At 30.1% G+C, this 8,526-nt stretch overlaps 1 long non-coding RNA gene across 1 annotated transcript; it reads right to left on the bottom strand.

The window, feature by feature from the left end:
• Positions 1-1,726: 1,726 nt before the first annotated feature.
• On the bottom strand, positions 1,727-3,126 carry LOC114915398 (uncharacterized). Its single transcript, XR_003803379.2, has 2 exons — positions 2,393-3,126; positions 1,727-2,296 (listed from the first exon to the last, which is right to left on the bottom strand). It is a non-coding gene; the product is annotated as an uncharacterized LOC114915398 (long non-coding RNA).
• Between the last annotated feature and the right edge of the window lie 5,400 nt (positions 3,127-8,526).

The raw sequence follows: 8,526 nt of genomic DNA, 5'->3' as shown, positions 1-8,526 counted from the left end.
TTATTTTAGAATTTAATTTGTATAATTTTTTTCTTTATAGATTGATAACATAGAATTTGCAATAATGTATTAAATAATTTACATTTATTTTAAAATATTTAAATTATTATAAAAAATAAATAAATATAATTATGTCGACCTGATTAATCCAATCTAATACAATCCATTTGTGATTGAGTTGGGTTAAATTGAATTTTTAAAAAAGATTGTAGGAATCCAATCCATTAAGTTTTGATTAAATTAAATAATAAATTTATCTAAATTCGACTCATTCTAACTCACTTACACATGTAATTTATTCATATTATTGTTGGTATTATTATTAACAGCAGTGTTGAGAGGACCAAACGTTGTAAGAATTCACAGAACCTCAGCACCAGTGAGAGCGACGGAGAAATTATAAAAGCAAGATTTTTACTTTCACGTGGAAGAATGTCAAGTCAGTCAATATGACCAACTTACTTTATTATTTTTTTTTCTTTTGGCCCCACATGCTCAGTCTAAATATTTATATTTTAAAAAATATGTTTATTTTTTTAGAAACGTATATTATTTATGTTTCAAATCTTTATGATATTATTTATATTTAAATTATAATTATTAATTTTACTTATTTACTTTTTAAAAATAAAATATTATCAATATTTAAATTTCTGTATTTGTATAGAGTTCATAAACAAAATTTTGGTAAAATCCTCCTTAAAAAATATCTCTTTAAAAAAAAACTCCAAGAAATCGCTTAATTATAAGATTAGTGTTATTTTAATTTAGTTTCCAAGGAACAGGAACGATGAGTAGTGAGTTTTTTTGTCACAAAATATTTAAGGAAGGAGATGAGGTCCCAGTTTAAATCCGGAAAAATCTCTAAACTCAAAGAGTGTTGTGTGAGTTTGAACAAATTTCTCAACATCATTGAAAAAAAAATCAAAGAAACAATAAATTAAACTTCACATTTAAGTTAAAATAAATATATATCGTAATCTTTTCAGAAATTACTTCAGCTAACTTTTCCATAAATTAATTAATACCTACATATAAATTTATTTTTAATTTATAGAGTTAATATTTTTACCTTATCAAGTCTTAGTAACAGAGGAGATAGAAGTTCTAAGCAGTTAATCTAAACTGAGCTATGCAAGAGTAATGAGTTGTTTTTTTTCAATATCGTGACTGTTTATTAGCAAGTAAATTTAGTTTGCATATGTGATGACAGTATATATGAAATATTCCGATAGATACCATGCATTTTGTGTAAGAATTAATCTAGTCAGGAATCTTAGAATCGAAGTATTATATAAAGCAAGTGCTACAATGTTCGTTCTGCCTTTTTATTTGATACTGTCTACCAACCCAACTTAGATTCAAGTGTCTTTCTTTCTTTCATCCATCGTCCACTTTTACATTTTCCAAATGCTCAGTAACTGTGCTATCAGGTAGCCTTCTTTTGGAAAACAACAATGAGGTGAGAGAAAATGTAAAGATATGATGCATGGTACATACATTCTTATACATCAGTACTGTTGTTTTTGTTCTTTCTATTTCCTTTTTCTCCTCATTCAGTTTCCCAAACAAAATCTTCACCCAGAAACTATAGATAATTTTCATCAAATTTAGTTAACAGAGTAAGTCCAAGCACACCAAGTTCATTCCATATATATGTTAAGGATACCATCGTGCAGTAATATTGGTTTGCACAATATATAATCATTCGATTGTCAGTAGCATCTATCATAAATATGAGATCATGATCATCTGTATTTATTGATGGACAATATGTGGGTAAGGTACAAGAGATCGACATATACGAGATTGGATGGGGGAAGAGAGGAACAATTAATCCAATGTCTAATTAATTGTGCACATCTATATTCAAATTTTGTAGATCTGGAAGTTGGGAACTCCCGATTTATCAGGTGCATAATGCATATAAAACAATATATGGTACTGATGAGAAGGTAATTAGAAGGCAAATCAAAACCAACACATAATTGCATATGCAATAGAAAAAAATGAACAACAGCAACAAAAGAAACAGTTTTAGGTGACTAGAGAAAATATTTATAAAAAAAAAAAAAAAAAAGAGTCTCCAACCCCAAGGTAGTACAGGACGCACCAAATTAAAACGTGTTACTGTCACACTTGAATCCTGAGCATATGCCAACATCCTTAGCCTCTCCTCTTCTTTTTGAAAAAACCAAGCAACATATGCCGATTCAAATGTAATCCCCAGATTTAGCCAACACAGGAATACAACAATCCAGCCATCCAGAAAACATGCATATATTTATGTGAAAAACTAGAAGAGAGGGAAAAAAGAAAAACAATGAAATAGTATCCACATGTTCAAACATATAAAGTATAAATACAAGATGCAAGGATGAATTGAAGAAACCTTTTCTAGGGTTCTATGAACCGGATGAGATTCTTCTGGAGGAACTGAAAGCAAATTAGGGTTTCTATATGCTTCCATTCAACAGGTGAAGCAGCCACATGATCTGTTCTTACCATTATTTGAAGGTAAACTCAGATCATGCTGGCAGCTTCAACTGCTGCAGGTACACGACAAGAGAGTATACAAATATATGACCCTTCTCTCCACAGACCGTAGCTTCTTGTAATCTTCATCTGTACTTGTTTAATTCTTAGGCTATGTATGTATATATATACACATCTTGTGTCGTTCTTCCTCGTCTCTTCAAGGTTGAGGATTGCGTACAGATAAGAGAGATGGGAAGATGGTAAACATATAGCTAGCAAAAGCATAATAAAAGTATGTGGTTCCTTTTTAGTTTTTTGTCTCCCTCTTTTCTACGTTTTTTTATTAGGCTACATTTTGGACCATCTCTGGTTCTAAGTAGCTAGTTTTGCTGTTTCCAGTGTCATCTCTTTTGTCTTATATGATGAAGATAGATCACTGTCTTCCCTTCTTTTTCTTAATTTGTATTTTTGTGCAAGTCTATACAGTTTTTCTTTTCCTTTTTTTAGGGTGTGGGGGTAGTATATATTAAAATATATATATTCATTCATTCATGCATACATATATACTGCTTAATACATACCGTATATATGTAACCATTTTCAATTTTTGGAACCGCATAAGAGATACTAATTTATGAATGATGCGTAAATTAATCCCTTTAGAAACATAAAATTCTACCATATTCTCTCTTTTGGGGAAGGATAATGTATTTTGTGGAAAATTTTGCATGAAAGGGATATATATATTTATATATAACACAAACAAGTTTGATAGGGGAAATTTAAAGAGTAGTGCCCAATAATCACGGGTTGTGATTATTGTGAATTGGCCATTTTGGTAACTTCACAGATGAATTAGGGAGGGGAAACCACAAAGCATTAGAAGATGATGAAAAGTAAAACAAGGAGAAAGATGTGTGCATGTGGTCCTATTGTTGAAACGAATTTAATAATATCACGCTCACGCCACCACATGCAGACACTCTAGCGAGAGTTTCTATATATTTCAACGGGCTTTAAAAACATTGGTTGGGTGACCCTTTCATGCTTTTTCTTTCCCTCTCTTTTTCTCATATATTGTTTGTGTTGTATGTAAGGTAGGCATCAGTTAGAATGAACCAAATAGAGTATGGGAACAATGAGTATATAGGGGACCATTGTGCAATTTGCACGGATCCGATTGATCCGTGTAACAAGGTTCACACAAAAAGGAAAATAAGCAAACCAACAGAGGCAACATTTTCAAAACTTTTCTCTCTCTGCAAGGGATAAAGTGCTACACATCATTAAACTCAATGTTTGTGATTAAATAGCCTTTAGCTCCCTACACGATAGAATAATTTCTCTTTTTTGTTTTAGGAGGAAAATAAATAAAGAGGAGTAAACATTGTACCAACGTAATTCTTTAATTGATGTTTTGCAACCGACATGTACATAATTGCAACTTCCTTGCATTTGTATTGGTCCCTTTCTCTTCTTTACGAAAAAGGGAAGTGATACCTAGCTTTTGCTCGAACTTTTCTACCTAAACTTCCACTCAACCATGTTATATCAAGTTAACCTCAAAATTAAACATCATATATATCTGTCTTTCACAAATGATAATAAATTAGGCAAACTAAACATTGGGGGCTGTTTTGACTTGGGAGGTTCTTATTTCTTTTTCCTTTCGTTCTTTGTTCTTAGCTTCATATATGAACCGAATATTCTTGAGATGCAAGCAAGCTGATTGCGATACACATGCATGCGCACACTCACCTTAATTTTTTTTTCTTTTTCTAACAACCAACTATATATAGGGTCGAGGCAATAAAAAATTACTTAATTACTATGCCACAAAAAGAGTTTAAGTTCTTGCGAACGTGTTTAGTGGGTTATTAATCTTTAGCACTTTTGGCATGATTAATTGTTCCGTATATTTCTGGTCATGTAGTGAGTTCAGCCAGCCTTATAATTAATTTTGTTAACCCAAGAAAAAGAGTTTATTCAGTAAAATCCCGTTTTACATGTCCCAAATATATGATGAATTGGTCTCCATAAAGTGATCGTCGGAGTTCTTGCAATGTTACTCAACCCAACGTTGGGCACATGGTATGTGTTAGAATTATGAAAAAGGTTTGTTTGGGTCGTTAAATATGAAAAAGTTGATGTTTCAATTTTATGGCACGAGGGAAGAAACGCTGCCATTATGAGAACTGACAAGGTCAGTTGTGACTAAACTGCAACCCCGAACTAGTAGTCACCCCAACTCCAAACTGTCCCTCCAAGGAAAGGAAGAGAAGCATTTTGAATTGAGACAAAGAGACAACGAAATCTGCTACTGAATCAAGTGCGACCACAAAAGTTTAAGGTCTGTTTATGCATGGTAGTTGTATATTTTAAGTTGTTTTTATTTTTTTTAAAAATACTTTTTTATCTCTATAGTTTCATTTACTTTATTTTAATTCTATAATTTAAAATAAATATTTTTAGTCATTATATTTTTTTAATTATTTTCAATTTTTATAATTTAAGATAAATTTTCTGAGTTTTTATATTTGTAGTTTTTTAATCTTAGTCTCTAATGCTATTTTTTATTTTATAACTTTATCTGTTTTGTATTAACATAATAAAAATGTTCAATTTTGTGAGCGTAAAAAAAAGTGTCTCGATAATGAATATCATATGAAATAATACAAAAGAGATATTCAGCGTTGAAAAACATAATTTAAAATAATTTTAACAAAATAAATTTTTATCAAACCTACAAAGTTGAATAAGATCTCTATCACCTCAACACAAAAGAGACATTACAAAAAAAAATTAACAATAAAAACTAAAAAAATTAAAAATTGTAAGTATATAAACTAAAAAAATTAAAAATTGTAAGTATATAAACTAAGAAGATTCATCTTAAATTATAGTGATTAAAAATGATTAAAAAAATAAATATAAAGACTAAAAAATTTATTTAAACTATAAAGACTAAAATGTATAATCATTAAAAGTATAAAAACTAAAAAATATTTTAACCAATTTTTTTTTATGTACATACTTCAGAGTGTTCCAAAAGAAAATGACTTTTACATAGACATTTTGTTTTTACAAACATAATAATCATGGATAAAATAAAAAAAGTCACTTTTACTTGTAAATATTTAATTTAATTAAAATTTAATATTTGGACTTATAATTGTTTATTATTTATTATACATAAAACCTAAAAATCTATTATTATATAACTCATAATGAACGAATAAATAATTTGCAGGTTAATCTAAAATAAATATTTATTTATAAATATTTAATTTTGATAACAACGTTTATCCTACAAGTTAACTTTTGTTGTTGTGAGATTTATTTTAATAATAATAACACTTGTGATAACAGCAATAGTATCAAAATGTATTAACAACACAATAAAATAGTGTTCGGTTGACGATAATGATGCTACTTTTGGTTTTATGAATAAGAAACAAATATTTGAAAGCGATAAAATTAGTTAATTTTTTTTATAATCATATTAAATTGCTCGTTTTAATTTATAATAACATAATTTAAAATTTTATTTCAAACATATTATAAAATCAAACAATGAGGTTTTTTTTCAACACAAGAAAGGCTGATTCCGTGAAAGAAAGAAAAAATCAGTACTGTATTATTGTTTAGAATTAACTTGAAATAGCTCGCTACATATATACTGAACTAACATAAAAAAAATATTGCTACTTATTTTTACCTAAGCTTAATATTGTTACTCATTAACTTCCTCCATTTTGCGTCCTCAAATAAATCGATTAAATTATACTCATTATTTTATTATTGTGACATTCTTATTATCCCAACACATGTATTGTAATAATGTAAATAAATTAAGGAAATAAAATTTTCAATATAGATAAAATGGTTCACATAAAAACCTTTAGAAACATTTTTCAATATCCAAAATATTTTGAAAATGAAACTTGGAAAATAAAACTTTAAAAGGTTACAAAATGTTTTCAAAATAATAGGTTCAACTCCATATACAATTACAATTTATGTCCTAAAAATCCTCTATCTCGATGTCACAATATCATATCATACCCATAAGTCAACTGTTGACATTCTAGATGTCACTCAAAGCCAGATCTTCCTCACCTAAAACATCCACAAATTGTACGGTGAGAAAAGAAAACATCTATATGTAAAGCACATAAGGAAAACACAACACAATCTCATCATTACTCATTACTTAATGAAATATTCACAAGCATTTCTATATATCATAACTCTATCAATCATACATCATCTTCACATCATAATTCGCAATCACACTCATTCATCTCAATCTTGCAATTAACATTATCATTTTCACATTCATAATTCACACAAATCTTACAATTAACATTATCCCAAGGTCGCGCCACAACTGAAATAAGTGATACGGGTTAATTGTCTCACTCATCCCACACCATGCCAGGGTCACGCCCTCCCTGTAGCATCACTTACCCAGGGGTCGTGTCATCCCTAGTCATTGATGTGAGGAACCATAATCACATCACAATCCACACAATTCTTGCAATTAACCCTATGCCAAGGCTACCCCACATTTGACATAAGTGATACGTGTTAATTGTCCCACTCATCCCACACCATGTCAGGGTCACGCCCTCCCTGTAGCATCACTTACCCAGGGGTCGTGCCATCCCTGGTCATTGATGTGAGGAATTACAATCATAATCATATTCACATTCATCACATCTCATCTTATAGCTCAATAACATATCACATACACACAACGAATAAGTCCAACAAAATAATGGTTCACATACCTCTTAAATAATTCACATCTAGATCATCAATTTTTTTATCATATAATATAACAATAACATTTATAAATTAATATAATACTCAACCGAATCACCAATTTAATACAATATTAAATCAAATAGTAAAACTCTCAATTTTCCAAAACCTAAATCACAGACACTTTTCTATAATTTCGTTCTCTCTCTCAAATCATCATTTTTACAATTTAAATATATATTCATAATCCTAAATTCATACAGAATCACATAAGACCAATAATTCTCCAAACAGAAATAATTATAAAATTACTCATAATCTTATGAGCTTCCTCTTCTACCCAATTCCCTCATATAACTTTGCATACAAATAATTCCCTTTTCCGTATCTGGATAAACAGTAACTGAAACTAAAACAGAGATCTCCTTAGTCTCCTCCTCTGAATACCCCTCGGTCTTCAGAGAGTGTAGAAGGAAAAGAAGAGAATGTAGAATAAAGGAGTCAGAACTGAAAGGTGTGCCTTTTGGGAGTGCCAGAGCTCTTTATTTATAGGCATCAAGCGTCGTCAGAATGACCCGTTTCAAATCTAGAACGGCCTGTTCTGGAATCTGATGGCATGTGTAAAATTCACATCCAGAACAGTCTGTTCTCAAACCAGAACGGCCCGTTCTGGGGTTGCATTTAACCCATAACGTTTATATTTGGAACCGCCCGTTCTTAAACATTACGTCTCGTTCCCAACTAGGGTTACAAGTCTTTTTCGTAGTTTGGAATGTCCCATTCTCAACTAAGATTTGTAGGCAACTTTAGTATTTTGGAACGACCCGTTCCAATCTGGAAACGACACGTTTTGAGATACTAATCACCATCGTTTTAGTAGTTTAAAACGACCCGTTCTGGACTACTAAATCACCTCTAATGGGCTTTGGGCTCTCGTACAGTGAAAATCGAGCTGTTACAATTATAAAAGAGAGTAAAAACAGAAAAGTCACCAATAGTTTCACAAGAATACAACACTTCTTACATTGGACAAAGTCAATTCTCAAACTCGTGTACATGGAATTCGAATTGTAAACAACTTCGTTATTAACTATTTAAGCCCGACTTACTAAATGTTTGATTGATTCTCTTTAAGTAAATAAAAAAATTCATTCAAATTTAATACTGAATTTGACTATTTAAATGAGTCAATATATAGATCGATCCTATATTTTATTTTAGGGTATGTAAACAATATATAAAATCATTTTATATATAAATATTCTAAATACGTATATTGCA

Source organism: Cajanus cajan, chromosome 7 (assembly GCF_000230855.2).
Source record: "Cajanus cajan strain Asha chromosome 7, NIPB_CcT2T_4, whole genome shotgun sequence".
NCBI classification, from domain to species: Eukaryota; Viridiplantae; Streptophyta; class Magnoliopsida; order Fabales; family Fabaceae; genus Cajanus; species Cajanus cajan.
This window is presented reverse-complemented; position numbering and strand designations above follow the sequence as displayed.